The sequence below is a fragment of the Bos grunniens genome, chromosome 2 (assembly GCF_055505025.1).
Source record: "Bos grunniens cultivar Pamir isolate PY7600 chromosome 2, Bosgru_T2T1.0, whole genome shotgun sequence".
Taxonomy (NCBI): Eukaryota; Metazoa; Chordata; class Mammalia; order Artiodactyla; family Bovidae; genus Bos; species Bos grunniens.
Window position 1 is genome coordinate 9,054,351 of NC_141166.1, and position 23,357 is coordinate 9,077,707.

General features: G+C 51.8%; 1 long non-coding RNA gene across 1 annotated transcript; it reads left to right on the forward strand.

Moving 5' to 3' along the window:
- The first annotated feature begins 16,033 nt into the window (after positions 1–16,033).
- Positions 16,034–20,510, forward strand: LOC147377412 (uncharacterized). The gene is made up of 2 exons (XR_015150353.1): positions 16,034–16,201; positions 16,645–20,510. It is a non-coding gene; the product is annotated as an uncharacterized LOC147377412 (long non-coding RNA).
- The last annotated feature ends 2,847 nt before the right edge of the window (positions 20,511–23,357 follow it).

Here is a 23,357-nt window from a genome sequence, read left to right on the forward strand (position 1 = left end):
AGAAACAGTGGGTTGTGTATGTGTGTATTTCCTGGCCTCTCTCCCTTAATATCCCTGGCCTCTCCCCAGACAGCTGGGGCAGGTGGGATTCCAAGGTCTTGGGTTGATATAGACCCACTGCCCACCCGCCGTGCAAACCTGTCTGGCCTGGCAAGGACAGGGCTATTTCTACTGATCTGTGCTATCAGCACAAGGAAAACAGCTGTTATTCTCCAAATCTAAAATTGATCGGACTCAGCCTAGCAGATGAGGGCAGAGGGTTTGGAGCCAGGAAATAATTCCCCTTGACTTTCGGAAACACTTTGCTTGGAGGTCAGCTGGCGTGGCCAGACTGCAGAGCATGCTGGGAAGCCCCAGCCTGTGAGGAGGAAAAGACAGCCCAGGAGACAACTTCCAGGTTCAGGGATAACCTTGATACTTTTTTGGGGCTTCAGCTCATTGCTGTTCCGCTCTAGCCCTGGACTTTGAACCTGAAAAATAGCCTGGTGGTGTGTGTTTGACAGCTCTGGCCTGGGATCATCAATCTGGTTCTAGCCCTTGCTCTGACATTGACCTACTGTGTAGCCTTGGGCAAGTTTCTGTCCCTCTCTGGGCCTCAGTTTCCCAGGGGCCAAAGGAGAAGTTCAGATCAATCATCAGTAAGGACGGTCAGCTCTGTTCTCCCTGATGGTGGTGACAACGTTCCCTGGTGTCTGGGCACGTTGCACTAGCCAGGGAAGGAGCTCATGGAGTGGGCATGGTCCTTGTTAGTGCATATCTGGTCCACTTCACAGCCTGACCCCTGCCATCCCAGTGTCAACTACTGTTTGCTTTCCCCCACTCCTACCTTCTCCTGGCAAGTTCCCTACAAAAGGCCTCGTGATACTTACCCCCACCTCCCACCCCACCCCATCCCCAGGGCCTGTACCTGTCTCCCAAGGTGTAGCCTCCCCTGCGGTCTTTGCTTGTCTATGGGGGTGGGGCTGACCTCCAGGAAGGGGACCTCAGGAGCTGAGCCTGCAGGCAGGGTCCTTATGATAGCTTCCAGAGCTGGGCTCCTGTATTTGCTGGGCAAGGAACACTGGGCTGAGGGTCTAAGCCTGGACACACCCTGGTTTCTGGCTTGCAGTGCCCACATCTGCAGAAGGGGTACACTGAGCTGGGGGCAGCGCTGAGGCCCCTCCAGGCTGATCTCACATGCGGCTTTCTCTGTTCTCTCCGCATTTTCTTGACTCTCCTCCCTTCCCTCCTTTCTCCCTTCCCTGCTGCTCCTCCACTCCTCCTACATCCCACCTGCAGCATCTTCATGGCCTCCTGACCCAGACTAGCCCTTCTGTCCCCCTGTTTCACTCTGTCCTTTAAGGTGAAATCTTCAAAAACGTGTCTGATCAGACCCTATCCTTCTCCCTGGCTCCTATTGCCCAAGACATAGAAGTCCACTCAGCGGCTCTATGCTGTCTTCCCAGACCTCCCTTCTGTTCTCATCCATCCCCCCAGACACACATTCCCCACCATGCCCCCAGCTCTCTAGCCATAATACACTGATCCTGCTTGTCAGGTAGGGCTTTCCCACCTCTGGGCATTTGCTCTTGCCCTTCCCTCCCTTCTCCTTCTGTCCACCCTGCCATTCTTCAGGACCCGTACATAGGTCATGTCAGCCCTGGTACCCAGTGTTCAGAAGCCCCATGGCTCTGGCTACAGCCTCTCCCATGTTGCAGGTCTGTGTCAAATTTGAGGTGGCCTTCACAACAGGGGCTTTTGAGCTGTAGTATTGGAGAAGATTCTTGAGAGTCCCTTGGACTGCAAGGAGATCTGACCACTCCATCCTAAAGGAAATTAGTCCTGAATATTCATTGGAAAGACTGATGCTGAAGCTCCAATACTTCGGTCATCTGATGCGAAGAACTGACTCATTGGAAAAGACCCCGATGCTGGGAAAGATTGAAGGCAGGAGGAGAAGGGGACAGCAGAGGATGAGATGGTTGGATGGCATCACCGATGCTATGGACATGAGTTTGAGCAAGCTCTGGGAGTTGGTGAAGGACAGGGAAGTCTGGCATGCTGCAATCTGTGGGGTCACAAAGAGTCAGACACGACTGAGCGACTGAACTGAACTGAACTGAACTCACAACAGGGGAACCCTCCATGTTATAGAGGCTGTCTCCCAAATTCTGGGAGACCATGAGGGCCCTGAGGACAGGACCTAGTCTCTTCTCATCCTGTTGTCAGGGACTTGTTTAATTCTGAAGAAAAGTTGCTTCTTCTTTAAAAAAAAAACAAAAACAAAAACACAACTTTATGTATGTATTTTTGGCTGGCTGGGTCTTCACTGCTATGCAGGCTTTCCTCTAACCGTGGTGAGTGGGGCTACTCCCTGCTTGTGGCGAGCAGGCTTCACTTGTGGAGCACGGGCTCTAGGGTGCACGGGCTTCAGTAGCTGCAGCACGTAGGCTCAGTTGTTGTGACTTTGGGCTTTAGAGCACAGGCTCAATGGTTATGGTGCACAGACTCAGCTGCTCCGCAGCACGTGGGATCCTCCCAGATCAGGGATCGAACCCATGTCTCCTGCATTGGCAGGTGGATTATTTACCACTGAGCTACCAGAGAAGCCTGAAGAGTAGCTTCTTAATAGCAACTTGTGGGATAGAACTGGGCTGGGGTACCCTTTGGAGGAAGCGCATGGGTAGTCTTTTTGGACCTGGACTGGTTAAACAGGAATGAGGTGGATTGGGAGGAATTATCCTAAACTAGTTGAAATAAGTTGAGTTAGGTGTGCTAGTCAGGCTGGGTGAGGCTGGGTTATCTGGGCCAAGTGGGAATAAACTGAGTTAATTGGATGGGGCCAGTTAATAGAGTGGGATTGGTTTGTTTCATTGACTGGACTGGTTTGGGGAAATGGCCGTTTAGTTGAATTGTGTTGGATTACTTGGGATTGAGAGACCTGAGGTGGCTTGGCATGGGTAAATTGAGTTGGTTTAAGCTAGTTGAGCTGGGCTATTGGCTTGGCTTTACTTGGGTCAGTTCATTTGGGTTGGGTAAGTTGGGTTGGTTTGGGCTGGTTTGGATGGATTTGGCTGGTTAGTTGGATTCAGCTAGGCTAGCTACATTGGGCTACTGAGTTGAGTCTTACTCAGCTGTGGTTGCTAAAACAGAATGCCATAGACTGGATGGTTGAAACAACAAACATTTATTTCTTATAGGTCTGAGGCTGGAAGCCTAAGATCAAGGTGCCAGCAAGGTTAGGTTCTTAGTAAAGGCCCTCTTCCTAGTTTACAACTGGACATTTTCTTTGTATATCCTCACAAGGTAGAGAGAAAGCTCTGCTCTCTTCATCCCTTTATAAGGGCACTAACTCCATCATGAGGGCACCACATTCATGACCTTATTACCTCCAAAGGCCCCACCTCCAAATACCACCATGTTGGGGATTAGGTATTGACATATGAATTCAGTCCATAACAAGTTGAATTGGTTGACTTGGGATGGGTGGGTTGAGTTGGGATAACTCATTGAATAAACTGGATTATGTGGGTGGGGCAGGGCTACTTGAGTTGGTCTGGTTGACAGAATTAGGCTTGGTTACATGGGCTGAACTCATTACTTGGCTTGGGTTAGTCGGTTGGGTGATTGGTTTGGGTTGGTGCAGGCAAGGTTAGTTGGGTAAAGCTAGTGGGATGGGATGGGTCACTTGGGTTTCTAGAACTGGGCTGGCTTAGATAGGTTGGGTTGCTTGGCTTGTCTGGCTTGGGCTAGACTGGCGAGGTGGGCTGGGTTGTAGGCTGACCTGGTCTGGCTGGGGTCCCAGCTGGCTGGGGTCTAGCCACAGTGCTCTGAGTTCTGCTCAGTCTCCAGCTCTGAGCCAGCACGGCTGGGGTGGGGTGTGGGGGGGGCGCCGTGGCCACAAATAGCTGTGGGGAGCACAAACAGCTTGGTCTTCAAAGACCTCAGTGGTGGCGGCTGTAACTTTCCACACGGCCCCGACAAGCACGCCTCTAGGCCTCGTGTTCAGGCCCAGCTGCTGCTTCCTCTGTGAGCAAACCGCAGCGTGGGGGGCAGGAGAGGTGGGGAGCAGGGGGGCTCCGAGCCCCTCCTTGCCAGGCGTCCCCCAGCTTACACGCTAGGTGCTCTCTACCAGGGAGCTGGAGATTGACCCCATGGCGGGGAGCATCTCGTCCCTATATGGGGCGCACACAGTGTGTGCCAGGCCCTGGCAGAGGAGGGTGAGACCAAGAAGGACCGCAGGGAGGCAGGAGCCTTGGTTGATGATAGTTAACTCACCAGGCAGGGGTGGTGGTTAAACTACAGGCCTGGGAGGGCTCAGGGTGCCTGGAACTGGTTCCTACACAGCTGTGGTGGGAATTGGGCTGGAGTTCATTCATTCTTAAAAGGAAAAAAAAAAAAAACAACCATTTCTTGAGCACTAAGTGCAAAGCCCTGGCAGGCAGGAGTCAAAGGAAGGAGTGTTGGTGATAGCTATGAAGACAAACTGGCTTCCCGAAGGGCTGAGCGACCCTGCGGACCCCTGTTTTCCCACTCCCCCTGCTCCGTCCCCTCTGTTCTCCTTTAAACACACCCACCGTGAGCAGCTCAGAGCCCTCCCACATCCCAGCGAGATATGCCTGTGGGCAGACAGACGCACGAGGGTGACCAAACCCAGACACCCAGACAGCGGGGCCTGACACTCAGCGCCCGCTAACCACCCTGCCCCCCAACTGCTTCTCCACCTCTGGCCGTTCGCCCCACTTCCCACTCAGGCCAGCCGAGCTGACCCTCCCCTGGTCCCTTGGGCGGGCAGGGCATCTAAACATCAGAGCATCTGGGGGCCTCAGTGGTTGTCAGGTCGAGAGACGAGGAAACGGGCCCAGAGTCGGGGAGTGCCTTGCCTGAAACACACAGCACATGAGACGCAAAACGAGGGCCACCGTCCAGATGTCCCGATTCCCCACGCCAGGAGCAGCCACACGGCCCCGTGGAAAGTCCATGTGTTTGCGATTCAAGCAGCCCTAGGCTTGCTATTTACTGCTGTATGGCCTTGGAGAAGTGCCTTCGTCTCTCAGCCTCTCTTTTTCTCAAAGGTGATGGTTCTCAGGCCCTGGGGACTCTGCTCCTCTGGGTGGGGGAGGAAATGTTTGAAAATGTCTAGAGATGCTTTCGGTTGTCACAGCTAGGGGGTCACAATGAGTGAGCAGGAGCCAGGGATGCTTGTAAACATCCCTCAGGGCATGTTTACAGCCCCTCCCAATGAAAAAGAGCTGGTCGCAAAGATTGGTAGTGCTGACGCCAAGTAGCTCTGCTCCAGGGTGACCAACTGTCTGTTTGCTTCCCAGGCTCCGTCCTTCTGCGGCCTTTGCTCCCTCATTTCTGGGCTCTGCGCCTGGCGCGTCCTCCCAAGGTGCCCAGGTCCTGCTCCCCCATGAAGCCTCTCTGACGGGTCCCTCCCGAGAGAACTGTCCCTCCTCAGGCTCACCACCCCATCGTCTGGCCCGCACAGCAGAGCACTACCCCTCAGGTTAGTTGTTGGGTGCTCTGAGGGCTCCGGGTTTCTCTTCTTTGCAGGCAACTCAACTCATTACCCTGGATTTAACTGATTCCCTGCTCATGTCCCGACCAGAGAGAGCGCCCCAAATTCAGGGCCTCGTCGAGTATGTGTCTGCACCCACTGTCCAGCTCAGGGCCTGGCACAAAGGGGACAAATGTTCACTGGAAACTTTCTACCAGGTGCCAGGCTCCACTGTCTGCATGTCCTGGAGACTTGTCTTCTTTCCCTGTCATCCCCTTCCTCCATCATGCCCAGCACGGGACTGGGACCAACCAGTCCAGACCTAGGTTTTCTCAGCCCTGAGAAATGTCAGGACGGAGATCATAAGGCGTCAAGAGGTTCTCAGCACACGGAGGGAAAGGCCGATTGCAGAACAGTTATGTGGGTGTGAGCTCATCTCGGTTACTTACGTTCATATGAAGGACGTGTTTTCTCGATGGAACAATGCACTTTGGCTCTTGAGGGTGACATCGGCAGGGCCTGGCCACTTCCCTGCTTTCCCAGGTGTAAACTTGGGCAAGTTTTTCCATTTCTCTGGGCCTCAGTTTCCACATCTGTAAAGTGGGTATAAGAGTGTCTCCCTCCCTGGGGAGTCAGGAGGCACCCATGAGCTAACGCTGTGAAGGGTCTGTACAGTCAGTGCCCAGTGGGTGTCATACTCTGTTATTACAGCTCTGAGGATGTGCTTGGGGTGCAAACTCCCCCCCCCACTTTTCTTTTCCATCCTGCCCTTCCGTGCAAGCGCTCCCCAACAACAGACAGAGGCCTGTACATCCCAGCAGAGACCCAGCTCTGAGCCCTTGTGGTCCCTGGATCAGGACGGGGCTGTGGGCTTGTCTTCCAGCCCCTTGAAGAGGCCACACAAGATCCCAGAGCATCTGCCCTGGTTCTCCCTCCCTGCACCCGGCGATGGCTGCTGCCTGCCGTGCCTACGCGGAGACAAGGCTAGCCTCTCCACAAAGGCTCGGACAGGACAGGGTGGGTTTATTTACTCCTCGCTGATGCTGGTTTCTCTGTCCCCAAGGTGAAGTCCTGCTGGTTGACCGTGTTTCCTGCCTGGGTTTTCCCTGCCCAGCCCGTCATCCATCCGCCCCACCCTGGACCCCCTCCACCCCAGCCACAAGCTCTCCCTCGTTGTCCCCTCCCTGGCCACCGGAAATCAGACTCAGGAGCTCTCGGGTTCTTCCTCAGCAGGAAGTTGGCACCCTCGGGCAGCGGCCTCAGCCCAGGTCACCCTTTGGTCTGGGTTAGGATGGCCGCAGACTACGCACTGGTTAGCCTGACAGGACATAGCAGAACTACCCTCCTGCCAGATCCAGCCAGGCAGCTCGATCTACAAAGAGATGCTCTCTGCCATTGTGAGAGAAGAGCATCCTGAACTCGGCCTGGTGGCAGGGACCCGACTTCAACTCCCTGACTTTTGGCTTGATGACTCAGGAAGAAACAGAGCCACACCCCGCTCTGTGGTGAGCTGTCCTCCCAAACATGCTTTTTTTTTTTTTCTCCCAAATTTCAGTCATTCCAGTAACAACTTCAAGACGTTTCTTATTCTAAACTCATATTGCACATAATATTCTTTACTTCATGTGTTTTAAAAAATGTATTCATTGTTTTAACTTTAATAGATTTAACCTCATCCTAAGAAATCTTGTCTGTGGAATCGCAGGTTTGATTAAGTAGAGACTTTGCCTGCAATGCAGGAGACCCAGGTTTGATCCCTGGGTTGGGAAGATCTCCTGGAGAAGGGAATGGCTACCCACTCCAATATTCTGGCCTGGAGAATTCCATGCACAGAGGAGCCTGGCGGGCTACAGTCCATGGGGTTGCAAAGAGTCAGACATGACTGAGCAACTAACACTTACACTTTCCACCCTAAAATACATGAAATGCCGTGAAAATAGCAAATACTGATTAGTGCACCTCTATAACACAGGCCTTGGAGAGCAATTAGGATGATTATCCCGAGGGAAGACCCCTGAGCGCCTCTCTTGTCAGACCCCTGAGATGGCACAGCCCGGCCCCTTCTGAGCCACCCCCAGCACCAGTAACACTGAAAGCTACTTAATGCCACGATAATGGATTGGGAACCCGAATCCAGTCTGCCCAACCTGTGCGGGTACCCAGAGGAGTTACAAAGTCCAGCTTGGCTTAGCTCAGGAGGCAGGATGAAGAATAACAATCCCAGGCATTAGCCCAGCACTTGACAGTTTGCAGAGTCCGCTCTCAAATCCTAGGCTCACCGTGAGCAGCCCAAGGCCATGTAGGCACAAAGGACAGAGCGGAGATTGACGGTCAAGGTCACCGAATTTTTATTTAATCATTTTTTAAACTTCATTTTTGGCTGCGCTGGGTCTTTGTTGCTGCGTGGGCTTTTCTCTAGTTGCAGCGAGCGGGGGCTACTCTTCATTGCATTGCGCAAGTTTCTTATCGCGGTGGCTTCTTTTGTTGCAGAGCACAGGCTCCAGGGCACGGAGCTTCAGTAGTTGCAGCTCGTGGGCTCAAGGGTTGCGGTTTCCAGGCTCTAGAGCAGAGATTCAATAGTTGTGGCACACAGGCTGAGTTGCCCTGCAGCACAGGGGATCCTCCTGGATCAGGGATCAAATTCAAGTCTCCTGCACTCGTGGGCAGATTCTTTACCCCTGAGCCACCAGGGTAGCCCCAAAGTCACAGAATTTAGTCACTGGAAAGGCCTAAGTGCTATCTGGTCTCTGAGTTGTTTCTGGTGCTTGTTGATGGGCTCTGACTCCAGAGTGAGCCAGGAATGCCCTTTTCTATTCTCATTGGTGCCTCTGATTCCCATCAGTTAGGTGCTGGCGGGGGGTCTTTAACACTCTTGTTCTTGCCAATCTTCCATCCAAACAGAGGGTCTTAGAGTCAGAGGCTTCCACACACCGTAGTATCCAGCTGGAGTTTCAGAACCTTTGTGGTAGACAGCTTTCTCAGAGGCCCCCAAGATTCCTATCCACGCCATGTGTATTCCTGTCTCATTGACTGTGAGCAGGATCTATGCATGTGAGCTCATCAAAGGAAGTTTATCTTGGGTGAGCCTGGCCTAATCAGAGGAGACTTTCAAGGAAGATAAAGTGCCCAGAAGTGACTTCTGCAGACCAGGGTGATAGCAAACAGCCAATGGTGAGCTGCATATGGGAGGCTACATGGCAAGGAACTGCGGGCGGCCTCCAGGAACTGAGGGCCGTCCCAGCTGACCACTAGCAAGAAAGCAGGCAGCCCCACAGCTACGATGAACCGAATTCTGCCACCACCAGTGTGTTTGAAAGAGGAGCCTGGGCCCCGGTTCTGCCAACACCTTGGGCAGGGGAGTCCAGCTAACCTGTGCCTGGGCTGTGACCTGCAGGAACTGTGAGATAATAAATTTTGGTTGAGTTGAGCTGATACATTTATTAAACAGCAATAGGAAAGTAATGCAGTGTTTTTACTCTCCTTATATTCATGTTTGCAATTACTTTTGCAGTTGCAGTTTCCTTATATTTATTTTTGATGTTGGTTTTCTGTTTAGTGTGGGGATATAAGTTTTTCCTAAATTTTTTAACAATTAAATTAAATTTTAAAAATTCAATGTGGCAGATTAGAAAGTATCCTACATTCTTTGACACTCATATCATCAAGAGGTGGGCTTTATGCCCCCCTCCCCTTGAGTATAGGTGGACCTGTGTCTGCTTCCATCGACAGAATCTGATGAAAGTCATATGATGAGACTTCAGTGTTAGGTCGTAAAAGACCATGCAGTTTCTTCCTGCTTCTCTTGGGACCCTGCTGCTTAACAAGTCAGCTTCGGTGGAACACATCTGACTATCTTGAGGTCACCGTGCTAGGCCACATGGAGGTGCTCCAGTTGCGAGCATGGCTGAGCCCCGAGTCGAGACCCAGCATGGGTAGCCAGCTGTGGGAGGGAGCCCGCTTAGATGTCCAGCCCCATCAAGCCCTCAGATGAATGCAGCCCAGCCCACACCTGACTGCAGCTGCATCAGAGACCCCAAGCCAGAGATGCCCAGCCAAGCACTTCCTGACCACAACCTCATGAGCAAAAAAAAAAAAAATCGTTGCTTTAAGCCATTGAATTTTAGGGTAATTTGTTATGTAGCAGTAGCAACTAGGGCAATCAGTGACACACTCACATGGTTCCAAAATCAAACAGTACAAGATTGTCTGGGATCAGTTGTAGATGAGGCCAGCCAAGGGGCTAGGGCTTTGATGAGATGCTGCCCAGCCCTTCCACTGCCCTCCCCATGTGCAGCCTCACCAGTGATAGACATTTGCTGAGAACCTGCTGCCTGCTGAGTAGTCAGCAAAGGCAGGCTGTCAGCAGTGCATTTATGGGCCTTATCATTTTTTAATAGCTAACGACTTCAAACACTTAACACATACCAGACCCCCTTCTAAGTATTTGAGAGTGTTGAAATCTCAAACCCGGTGGATGCTATTACTATTACTTCATCTTTCAGATAGGGAATTAGGCTCAGAGAGGTGAGATCACTTGCAGGAAAGTGGCAGAGGAAGGGCTGGAACCTAATCTTTTTGGAGCCCAGAGCCTGAATCTCTCACCCTGTCCTGCATCTCCAAGAGACAGCAAGGCTGAGCCAGTAGGGAGGACAGGCTAGGTGGAGAAACTACAGGAGTAAAGGGTCAAAGGCTGGAGTCTGCTTTCTGAAGCCTAGGGGAGAAGTGAGGGGGAGGAGTGGAAGGTGAAGCAGGGCTTGAATACCTAGTCAGGACGTCTGCAGGTAGCTCTGAAATGCATGGCGATGCCCCAGTCATTAGAGCCTGATTCTCCTCTCCCCTCCCCCTCCCCCTCCCTCCGCTTTCTCTCTCTCTCTCCTGGAGCCTCCCTTTCTTTGCAGAAATGTATTTTTTTAATATAAATTAGTGTATATATATATATATATGTGTGTATATATATATACACACACACACACTTACATATATATAATTTATAAAAGTTTTATATATATAAAACTTAAAAAAAAAATCCAAAACTAAGGTTAATGTCTCTAATCAAAGTCACACCTCCCTACCCTCTGCACCTCACCCCCACCTCCAGGAAACATTTCAGTTTTCCAAATGTATAGAGAAAGAGGATCTGTCTTCAGGTTTCCAGCTCACCATCACTTTGGCCCAGGAAGGCCTTTGGCACAGTCGGGCTCGTGAGCCACAGCCTCCCTGGCAGTCTGAGTCAGAGTGCTGGAGAAGGGGGCTCAAGCACCAGGGCAAAAGGCCAGATCCTCAGGACAAGACAGAGTGGGGTCCCTTCTCCACCCCCATAGTCCCAGTCCCCCCGCTCTGCTGAGAGGCACAAATGAGCCTCATCTGTTAGAGCTGGTTCTGTTGTTGTTTAGCTGCTCAGTCGTGTCCAGCTCTTTGCGACCCCATGGATGATAGCCCACCAGGGATTTTCCAGGCAAGAATACTGCAGTGGGTCGCCATGCCCTCCTCCAGGGGATCTTCCCGACTTCGGTGACTGAACTCGCGTCTCCTGCAGTGGCAGGCACTGGCAGGCAGATTCTTGACTGCTGAGCCACCAGGGAAGCACAGGAGAGTTGGAGGGGTCCTTTGATTTCCTGTGCAGGAGAGGCCCAGGAAGGGGAAGGGACTTGTCCAAGGTCAGGCAGTCAGAGCATATGACTCAGCCCCTCCAATCAGGTGTCTTTCTCTGCACTGGGTTCCTCACGCTTAGGGATAAAGGGTCATCAGAGGAGAGAGACGGGCTGAGCCCAGGGGCTGGGGAGATGATGGAGTTTCAGGTTGGGTCTCCAGGCTCTCTTCATCTGGCAGTGTTGGGGAGGGACAGTATCATACCTCTAGGCATTAGTCTAGATCAGGCCAGCCTTGAATGGGGTCCTCCTGATACCTCTAAGGAGGATGGATGGGTGAGTGGGAGGGAGCAAGGGTGGGAGGAAAAAGAGGCTTATCTGGCCTGGGGAAGCCAAGAGAAAGCTGACATGGGAGAGCCAGATTTCCATAGAAACTCTGATCCGGGAGTCAAGGGTTCAGCGTCCAGGGTAAGGAGGCCACCGCCTCCTGCAGTGAGGTTAGCCATTCATTTCATTTACTCACTGAGTATTTGATGAGGGTCTGTGTGCCTGGCCTTGTGTGAGGAAAGGGGAGAGGAAAAACTTGTAGCCAACCTGCTCGGGTTCAGGAGCTCACAACTCAGCAGCGAAGAGAACGTATGGGAATATGTGTAAAATATAAAGTTTGACCAGGACCAGGAGGGAAAATAGAGACGGAGGGCTGTGAGGGTTGGGGTGGGAGAGAAAACTGACCAGGTGGGACATGGGAAGGGCGTTACCAGCATAGGGGCCACAGGGATAAAGGCTGGGTGGTGGGTGAGATGGGGTCCTACAGGGTCTTGCTCAGCTGGAACACAGTCCTAGGGAGGGAAATAACATTTGAAAAGTGTGCTTGGAAGCAGCTCAGAGTGAGTCACTTTATTCTTTAGGCAGCAGGAGTCACCAAAGATTTTTGAGTGACCACGTGGCAATAAGCTTGGGAAGCCAGAATAGTCACCTTTTGAAACGCCCTTTTGCTTCTTTAGAGTTCAGCTTCTTTATCAGAAAATTGAGGGAGTTGGGTTAGATTAGAGAAGGCAAATCCCCAACACATGTAATATTACTTCCCCATCCACATTCATAACAGGCATCAGCAGTCAATCCCTGCACTCTCTCTCACTGAACACACTTTCACCGAATCACCCCAGCCAGTCTCTATGGACTTGACCTAAAGGAAGGTGCTGGTTAACCATCTCGCAACACAGTCATGATGGGGATGCTAATTGCAATGAAGACAGCCGCACTTTATACCTTCTGGAGAGTTTTTGTCCTATCTTGCCTTCTGATTACTGGTTGTGGAGAGACAAGAAGACCTGTGCAAGGCCACTTGGCTTTCTGCAAAAGCCTCTCTCAGGCTTCCATCCCAGAACCAGGGGCTTGACCCGGGTTCTCAGCTCAAGCCCACTGCCCTCCCAGCCCAGATGAAGGGGACTGATTTGGGGGCACTGCCAGCCTTGCCACTGTCCCCAGAGCTGCTGGGACCTCTCTCCCAGCCCTGGCCGCAGTCCTGGTGGTCCTAGACACAGACTTGAGGAGCTTCTGGAATTGCTGGCACAGGACAGACGCCTAGTTAGTTAGAAAAACATGTGGCTTACTCTTCCCTCTCCAGACCCCTCCAGCAGCCACCACCTTCTAATTCAATTTCCCTTGAAAAACAATGGTTTCAATGAAGGGGGAAACAAGATTTTCCAAAACTTCGTAAAGTTTTGCAAAATAATTACCCCCTAAACTGGCAGCCTCCCTCCCTTTCTTCCTTGCATAAACGCCTCTAGGACAGTTTCACAGACCTCAAATCCCAGCTGGATTTGCCTCTCACCTCCCCCAGAAGTTGCCCACCCCCGATCAGATCCTGGGCATCAGCTGGCCATGGGGCCCCTGGGAATCATTGTCCTCCTTCCTGTTTGCCCACCTCCTCTTTCAGTGAGGACCAGCCCAGGGAATGAGGAAGGAGGAGGCCTGGCAGCCCTCCAGCCCTGGCCAGGGAAGAGGCCAACACTTGGGGTAGCCCCCTGAGCTGGCTCCACCATCATGGTGCCCCAGCCTTTCCCACAGAAGGGAACTGGGTACCAGACGGGGGGAAGGAGTCTGCCGGAGGTCTCAGCTCAATGCAGCCGAGGACAGGACCAAGACTGGACCCTGAACTCGGGGCTCTTCGTCCTAGCTCCCTCACTTGGAAGCTTTGGGTGGGCCTCTGTTGATGGGCCTGACGCCTGGGAGGCCTCCTGGGAATGCAGCCTTTTGGTTGGTCACCATCCCCTGGGTCCCTGCCAGCCCGCTGTGCAAAGTACAGATTCTTCTTCCTGCTCCACTTCCACAGGGGAGCTTTCCACGGGGCCTGGAGTGGCCCAACTGCAGGTCACTAGGGGGCTGTGGACCACCCCTCAACCAGCCACATCAGTGGGCAGCCAGCCCACCACGTTCTAATTGCCAGCCAGTGTCCGCCCACCAGGGTCGGAAGTTTCTCTTTGCTGTGCCCTTTCCCCCTGCATGCCTCCTGCCCTCTCCTGATGCCCTCACCTGGGCGCTGAGTGACCCCAGATGACCCTGAGTAGTAGGCCCCAGCTCCCATCCCAAGTTCCCCAATCACTGACCCACTTAAGTGCCCCACGCTTGCACTGCCCAAGGTGTCCCCTTTCTAATGCTCCCCCCACGATGGTCCTTTCTGGTCCTCCCCAGAAAGGCTGTTCCCTGCTGGGGAATCCCACCAAGTGCCCTGCTTGGCTTACTTTCCCTTGACTCTGTTTCCCACCAACTGTCATCCCAAATCTCTTTTTCTACTTCTACTAATTCATACTAAGGTGTGACCGATTGATCAGCCTAGCTCTCCAGAGTGAGGCTTGGTTCTGGGCTGAGATTCTGGGATGGGAAGAGCAGCTTTTGTTCTGAAGATGCAATGAGGTGCTGCAACGACAGACTTTGGTGCAGACTCACCTACCCCATGACCTTGGCTGGGTAGCAGCTTTAAGGAGCCAAATAGGAAGTGTCAAGGGCAGTGGGACAGCTGAAGGTAACTTCTGCTTGGTACCTGCACCAACCTCAGCCTCCAGCTGAAATAACACTAAAGGCGTCCAGCTGTGGATACAGTTTCCAAGATGGCCCCAGTGATCCTCACTTTCTGATATTCACCCCCTTGTGAAGTCCCCAGCCACACTGGGCAGGAATGACTTGTGTAGCCAATAGCCTATTGGAGAAATGATGGAGTATGACTTCTGAGCCTCGGTCATAAAAGAAATTGCTGTCAAAGAACTGATGCTTTTGAACTGTGGTGTTGGAGAAGACTCTTGAGAGTCTTTTGGACTGCAAGGAAATCCAACCAGTCCATCCTAAAGGAAATCAGTCCTGAATATTCTTTGGAAGGATTGATGCTGAAGCTGAAACTCCAATACTTTGGCCACCTGATGCGAAGAACTGACTCACTGGAAAAGACCTTGATGCTGGGAAAGATTGAAGGCAGGAGGAGAAGGGGACGACAGAGGATGAGATGGTTGGATGGCATCACTGACTCGACGGACATGAGTTTGAGTAAACTCCGGGAGTTGGTGATGGACAGGGAGGCCTGACGTGCTGCAATCCATGGGGTTGCAAAGAGTCCTGAACTGAACTGAACTGAACTTCTGTTTTAACTCTCTGGGATCACTGAGCAAAGCTGGCCACCATATCGTGAGAATACTCAAGCAACCATGGAGAGATCCACATGAGAAGCCCTGCCAAAACCCTGCCCAAATTTGCCAGTCATGTGATTGAGTCATCTTGGGAGGAGATCCTCCAGCCTCAGTAAGCCTTCAGGTCAATGCAGCTCAATCCGACATATGATTGCAACCTCATGAGAGACCCTGAACCAGAAATGCCAGCTGAGCCGCTCTCCTATTCCTGACCCGTAGAAATTGCAACATAATAAAAGTTGATTGTTTTAAGCCACAAAGTTTTGGGTAATATTTTACATCACAAAAAAATAATATGCCAAACAACCCTCTGCCACCAGAATCCCCCTGCAGCCTCTCACTGGAGCCATTTGCACAGCTTTGTAAGAAAAAGTATCGAAACTTGGAAACAGGCAAATAGAGGGCAACGTGTCTTTTCAAAGACATATTGGAGCACTATATAACTGACCCACCAAGGGTGTTTAATTATCTGGAGGATTTAACTTTGACCAATTGGCACATGCTATTAAAAGGCATGACTTTAGAAGTTGTACGTTAACTGATAGATTTCTCTCTAGTAGGAAACACCCAAAGATTACAGATTTTTGGTCCTTTAGGACATTAACCAGTTTTGTATTTAACTGAGCTATTTTATTCCAATGTTCTTTCTCCAGTAGCCTGTAACTGTCTTCCTCTTGTTCTCCCTTGAAGCAGCATGACTGTCTTACTGGTTTTCTCATTCATGAGTTAAACAAACTTTTGATGTATGTTCAATCTATATTTGAATAAGAGTCATACTTCTTTTCTAAAACGTATACTCTGACAGCTTACCTACTACCAGGAATGAGGAACTCACTACTCATCCAGGAACCCAGAAATCTTAGCAGCTTAACAGCCCCTAGAACAGGTTGAGGAACTCCTCTTTATCCTTATGGCCTTCCTAGGTGTCTCAGTGGTAAAGAATCCAACACAGGAGATGCAAGGCATGCGGGTTCCATACCTGGGTTGGGAAGATCCCCTGGAGGAGGAAATGACAACCCACTCCAGCATTCTTGCCTGGAAAATTCCATGGACAGAGGAGCCTGGTGGGCTACGGTCCATGGCGTTGCAAAGAGTCAGACACGACTGAGTGACTGAGCACACACACACTTACAGCTACATCCTATACACCTGATTCTCCATCTGATGAGAAACCCAGGAAGTAAGCTAAGCCCCTAATTCCCATGGCAGCCCTTTATATTTGGTCATTCCCCATGGTTCTGCACTATAGAGTACATATTTTGTATTCAGGAAAAGAAGTTATTAAATAAAAAGAGACTGGTCTAAATTTTGCCTCTATGAGTTGATGAAGTTTATGGAGGAAGAGCCATTTACTGATGCTGCTCTGTGCCCATGGCTATGCAGCTAGAGGAAACGGTCCACTCTGACCCTCTACCTAATCTCTTCTCCCCAGGCTTTGGGGGAAATCTCACTAGGTAAGACCTTCCTGACTCTTCCCTGGTTTCCTTTCATGGCCTGTGGCTTTGGGGGATGAAGGCCAGATTCCCACCATGACCTCCTGTATGGCCTGGTTCTGCCTCCATTCCCTCTTATCTCATACCAAGCTCCCCTTTGCCCTGTTCGCTCTAGGCACATTTTCCCTCCCTGAGGCTCACTATGTTCCTTTGCGCCCCCTGGACTTTGCTTATGCTGTCCTCTCTCCCTGCAATGCATCCTTCGTCTCCTCCTCACCTTGACCATTGCCAGCCCCCATCGAGGCTCTCAGAGCCCCTGTCCCCCTCCTCTCCCCCAGCACACATTAGATAGCCACTAAACATTTGCTGGTGGGGTGATCTGATAGCGCTGGCCTCCCCTGAGGGACTGCTGGTCACAGAAGTCTGAGGACAACCTCTGCCTTGTCCTATATTTTGTCCCCCAGGACTCGTGCCAGGACTGGCAAGCAGTGGACCCTCAGAGCCCAAGGGGCCCTGGGCCTGGCACTGAGGAGGCACTGGGGAGAATATACTGAGCAAAGAAATAAAGGCCTCATCACCAGCGATGGCAGAATGTCAGGCTAATCCTAGATCTCCGGGCTCTCCGTCCAGTGTTCCTCCTGCAGCCCCGAGTGTGCGGTGGGGGTGAAACTGATTCTTGTTCAAGCTGATGGAAATGCCTTGGCCTCTCGCACACCCACGAGCCATGACTCAGGTTCTATGAAGTACAATCAAATGCTCCCCTCTTCTATTTCTCTAAAGAGAGCAACTTGCCACAAGAGACCTCTTGACGCCTACTCACACCTCAGCTCTGCCCAAGGTTTTCTTTATTTAAAAAAGCGTGTATATCACAATAGAGGTTAAATGCTCATTGAAAAAAAAAAAAAAGCAAAATGCTACTGAAGTGTGGTGAGTACGAGGTGGAAATCCTGCCAGCCCACTCCCAGAGTAACCACTGCTCACAGCTGGGTGCGTCCCACCAGCACAGGTAAGATAATCATAACGATCACAGCTTACATGGCGCTGACTCTGCACCGTGCTGCTGTACAAACGAAGTATCACCAGCAACCCCCATAAGCCCCATGTGTTCGGTTTCCATTTCCATTTCATTGACGGGGAAACTGAAGCACACAGAGAGGGTGAGTAAGTTGCCCTAGGTCACACAGCCAGTAAGTGACAGAGCTGGGGTTGGATTCCAGGCGGCAGGCTGGAAAGTCCGGGTGCTTAATCCGGAGCCCTCTTGAATTTGTGCGGGTCCCTTACCCTGAGGTCTTCAGGCACAGCCGTTCACGTGTGCAGTCTGGACTTGAAACGACTCTGCTCCTTCCTAGCTGTGACCTTGGGAAACCTACTCCACCTCTCTGAGTCTCAGCTTCTCCTCTGTGGAAAGGGGACCATGGGAGTTCTACTTTTTGGATGGTTGTGAGGTGGTGTGTGGGTAATGTCAGAGCCCAAGGGCCCCACATACAAGCTGGCGGTGGGATGTCAACTCTGCCTGCCCAGCTGAATCACCTGGGGTGGGTTTAAATGGTGCCCTCCCCAGAACCTTAATGAAGTGTATGTTTTAAAGGGTCCTGAGTGCAGCCAGAGTTGAGCCTCACTGATGAATTCAAGCTTCTCATTTTACAGGTGGGGTAATGAAGACAGAGAAGCCAAGCCAATTGTCTGAGGTCACACAGCAGAGCAGTGGCACCAGAACTGGGTCTTGGCACCCCTCAACCCAGCAGGGTTCTGACTCTGCTGAAGGTTATTTTTTTTAATTTATCTACTTATTTTTGGCCGTGCCAGTCTTCGTTGCTGCATGGGCTTTTCTCTAGCTGTCGCAAGCGGGGGCTCTTCTCTAGTTGTGGCGTGCCGGCTTCTCATTGCTATGGCTTCTCTTGTTGAGGAGCATGGGTTCTAGGCACGTGGGCTCAGTAGTTGCGGCTCCCAGACTGTAGAGCACAGTCTCAGTAGTTGTGGTGCTTGGGCTTAGTTGCTCCATGGCATGTGGGATCTACCCGGACCAGGGATCGAACCCATGTCTCTTGCATTGCCAAGCAGATTCTTTACCACTGAGCCACCAGGGAAGCCCACTGTTCAAGGCTGATGCTAAATGAACTGATTGCAATCGGTTGGTCGTGTACTGCCCACCCCATCTCCCGCACCCACCCCTGGCTACAGCTGCTTCACCCCCAGCCTAGTTTCTTCTCCCGTTTGGCTGGTTCCTCTGAATTCAGAGGCAGAGGAAAAATCCACCAGGGGAAATGGTGGCAGGTGTGGGGTCACTTCGCCTGCGTCTGTGGTTTTGTCTTCCTCTTACCTCTCGTGAGACGGGCTGGAGGGTAAAAGGAACAGTGTTCCTTGTGGAACCAAGAGGGGCCGGACTTCTGCAAAGATGTGGGGACGAGGGGGGCTGGGCATGAGGCTGCCACACCCTGGGGTCCCCTGGCCTTGGCCGCTGGGAGTGAGGCTGGGGACACATGGGGACACAGCACCATGGGGACACGTGGCTTGGTGCCTGACTGCTAGGCTCGAGTCTCACCTCTTTCATTTTTTTAAGTTAATTTATTTATCTTAATTGGAGGCTCATTAGTTTACAATATTGTAGTGGTTTTTGTCATACATTGACATGAATCAGCCATGGGTGTACATGTGTTCCCCATCCTGAGCCCCCCTCCCACCTCCCTCCCTATCCCATCCCTCAGGGTCATCCCAGGGCCCCGGCCCTGAGCACCCTGTCTCATGCATCGAACCTGGACTGCGATGTCTTTCATTTGCTGGAAGAGTGAGTGTCACCTTAAACTGACCCCACTAGTGGCATTCCCAACAAGATGAGGCTGGTGGTCGGATGGACGGCCCTGATAGAATAGAGGAGACCAGACACGCGGAGGCTTGGTGGGGGCTCTGCTCAGGCAGAGGTAGCCCCTGTTGTTATCATGAGGCACCTCTCAGGACAGGCATGTGCTTGCACCTCACTGGGTGACGCTGGCCAAGTCCCTTCCTAGCCTGAAGCCTCAATTTTCTGCTCCGTAAAATGGGGAGAAGGTGGTTCCTACTCAGTTCTTGGAGATTGTTTTCTCACTGTCTTCAGAGGGTGTGGTCATCATGAGCAGACAAAGGTCGGGCTTTGACACCTGGATCTGATTCCCATCCTTTTGGCAAAGTCAAGGCCAGCGCTGCCAACTGTCCCCATGCAGGACAGGCTGGAGGGGACACCTTCTCATGGGACGCCGCTTGGAGGCTCAGGGTGGCTTCTCCTGCCCTGGCTGTGTGCCATTGCCTGGATCTGCAGACTGGTGCTGAGACTCTAAGGCCCCTGTTTGTTGTCTGACCCTACACGTCAGCCCCTGTGATGTGAAGTGACTTGCTCAGAGTCAACGGCAGGATACAGCCTGACCCTCAGGCCATGTGGCCCCAAGTCTCTGCACTTTGCCCCACTCTGTCCTGCTTTGCTAAAATCATGGGATTGCTACTCACTAGGCTCTTGGAAGTTTATGGCAACTGGTCGTGAGACAGACTGGGATCTGGGACCCTTTCCTGCAATGCCCGCACCTGGATGCATCTCTCCAGGAGCAACAAAATACAAAGAAACTGCACGGGACTAAAAATAACTGCGAGCATGCACCGTGGGGGCCAATTCCGGATCCAAACGATACAAAGAGACCAAAAACTCCACTGCCACACTTTTTCAGGAGCCTGGAGCAAAAACAGGGTGTTGGGAGAAAAAACATGCCCCCTGCACACACACCACCTACTGGGTGGGCAAACCACCTAAGCCACCCCTCCAGTTTGACCCCTGGACACACCTCCACCCTTACCCTGTATAAGGAACAAGCTTGGGAAGTGAGCAAACAAGGGAACTTGTGGTTTGTTCTCGACCCCCCGCTGTGGCAGTGGCCCCGATAAAGCCTTGCCTGAATTTCTTGTCGGGCCTCTGGTCAATTTTTATTGATCAGAGAAGGCCAAGAACTCTGGTCGGTACAATTGGAAGCATTGGGATCAGGAGCCAAACTACAAGGGTTCAAATCCTGGCTCTGCCCTTTGCTGTGTGACGTGAGGCAAGTTACTTACCCTCTCTGGGCGCGTTTTTGCACCTGTAACATAGGTTAATGACTTCCTTCCAAGGGGAGCAGTATGGAAAGGGAAAGGTTTAAAAGAGCGGGGAGAATAAATTTACAGTAGAGAAACCTGACAGATTCTACCTCCGCTAGTGGTCAAGGTCAACGTCAACAGTGGTAAGCCATATGGATACTATGTGTCTTTTATATGATGTGATGAAAATGGCTCTTTACCTGCAAGGCCTTCCTCCCCAGATTCCATAACGCCAGTCTAATCGTGAGAAAAACATTAGAGAAGTTCCAACAGAGGGACGTTCTACAAAATACCTGACCAGAACTTCTTGAAACTGTCAGGAACATTAAAAAAAAAAAGAGGAAAGTCTGAAAATCTGTCAGAACCAAGAGAAGCCTCGGGAAATATTATAGCTAAATATAATGTGGTGTTCTAGGTGGGATCCTGCAAAAGAAAAATGACAGCAGGCAAAAATGACGGAAATCGGAATAAAGTATGGACATTAATTAATAACATCAATTTGTTAGTTGTAACAAAGGCACCAGATGAACGTCAGATGTTAATAACAGAGAAACGGACCGTATGTGTAGGGTACATGGGAACTCTGCACTGGCCTCTCAATTTTTCTGTAAATCTGAAACTGTTCTAAAAACTGAAGCTGACTTTTAAAAATAGGATTAATAATAGTTCTTACCTCATGGGGTTGTTGGAAGGATAAAATGAGTGAATGCTTGGAATTCCTTTGAATAGTGCCCCATATATATGAAGTCCTCAAGAAGTGCCAGTTTATTATTATCATCATTGCCTTGGTATGGGGGACACCAGACATCAAAACCTGAGGGGGATAGATCAGCAGATCGTATCAGCCGAGGTTTTCTCCCCACCTCCAGGGAAAACCATTTCTCCTGTGATCTTGAGAAGGCAGGTCAGGTGATGCCTCATCCTGGCCTGTTTAGCTGGGGGTGCCCCCTGGAGCCCAGGATGAGCCAAGGAGCTGGTGAGGCCACGTGTGGAGTGGGTATGGCCCAGGCTCAGAGCTGGCCGGCCTGATGAACCCAGCTCCATCCCTGCCAGCTGGTGACCTTGAGCACTCCACTTACCCATCCATAAAACGGGGGTATTTGGCTCAACCTCATACGGCTTGAAATACTCATACTCTTGCCTGGAAAATCCCATGGACGGAGGAGCCTGGTGGGCTGCAGTCCATGGGGTCGCTGCGAGTTGGACACGACTGAGCAACTTCACTTTCATATGGCTTGAGTGCCCAATAACAGGAATAGTTCAGGGGCATCCTGAACTGGAACAATGCCCTTGACTATCCATTTCTCAGCATCCCCACACCTAGTCCAGCAGAACCGCCCTTCTCCCAGATGGTTCTTGTCCCCATCATGGGGGCCAAGATTGGGCTCTGAGCCCAGGGAACCCCAGAACTGAGGGGCAGTGGTTCTTCTGGTCCGATAGGAGGCAAGTCAGGAGAGGGAATGGCCTGATTGACTGCTGCATCTTCTCAGAGGAAAAGGGTGGAGGGGGATTGCCAGGTGCTCCCACCATCTTCACACACCTGGAGCCAGGCAGCAGTGGGTGTGAAGGGGAGCTGCATGGGATGGAGAGCCCCCATCTCTGCCCCCAGAGACTCCAGAGGCCAGCTTCCTACCTCTATCTCAGCACGCCACAGGTCCTGCAACCGAACCATTAGTAACCCTGTTTTTTAGGGCTTGAAGTCCATTTGGTCTTCCGTAGTCAGTTCATGGGCTTCCTTGGTGGCTTAGCTGGTAAAGAATCCGCCTGCAATGTGGGAGACCTGGGTTCGACCCCTGGGTTGGGAAGATCCCCTGGAGAAGGGAACGGCTACCCACTCCAGTATTCATTGCCTAAGACTCCTCAGCCTTGACCCCAGCCACAGACCAAGCCCGGATTACTGACACACCAGGGCCGGCCACACACCATGCTCTGACCCTGGTCTCAGATGGACCCATAACCACAGCCACAGCATCCTGACCCCAAGCAGCCATGTCAGAGACATAGATGTGAGTTCTGGAAGAACACAGGCCATTCCATCCCTGAAACTGGCCTGCTGGGCCAGAGATGTCATCCCCAAAAGTGAAGGCCATCCACATGTCTCCAGGACAGCTTGGATACATGCCACAAAGCCACCGCTGACCCTCGGGAGACGTGGTTGTAACTGGGCCCTGCACCAACCCCTGTGTGACCCTGGACGTGTCCCACCTTCCTTGGCCTCAATTTCTGCTCTGCCCTACTATTCCCCAGGGAGGCATAGATAATCTTTGAGGCCTTCTCAGCTCTAAAGGTTGGTGATTCAGGAGACACAAAATGCTCTTGTGGGCCTGCTTCCAGACTTTTCCCAGCTCTCACTTCCCTAGTCTGACTCCCCTCCACTCTTAACTTCCTGGCCTCAGTCTCACAGCCCAGTGGCTGGAAACAGCCCTCAGGGCCGCAAAGACCTGGCCTCAAGACACAATCACCACATCCTAGCTGGGGGGTGGGGCGGGGGGGAACCTCAGCCAATTTCCTAGCCTATCAGAGCCTCAGTCTGCTCATCTGTGAAATGGGGACTTTGAGGTCCTGGGAAGACTCGTGCAGGAGATGTATGAGAAGCTTTTGGTGCAGAGTCTGGCAAGTGGAAAGGTCAGCAGGTCAGAGCTGAACAGGCTGCCTTTGTGTGGGCTTCCTGGGCTTTACTCAGCTCCAGTGGTGATAAGTTACGGTAATCCCCTTTTCTTCCCTTTCTCAGGGGGGAAGAAGGCCTAAAGAGGGCAAGCTCCCTGCCAACAAAATGGGAGCACCAGAGCCCCCAGTTCCCCCCACCTTTATTCTTCACTGCATGGAAGCCACCAGAATCCATAGTCACCCTCTCCGAGCCTCAGTTTACTCCTCTGTAAGAGGAGAGACAGAGGCCTGGGGGACACCCCACACACAGCGTCACCCGCCCAGCTACTGAAGGGGCAGGAGTGTGCTGGCGTGGGAGGTCATGGCTGGACGGCAGGCTTTGAGAAACCTCTGGAATGAGGGTTTAAAAGTTTGGGGATCATTTTTGCTACAAGGTCCCGCTTCTGCCCTCCTTTCTTTTCATGACTTTTCACCAACT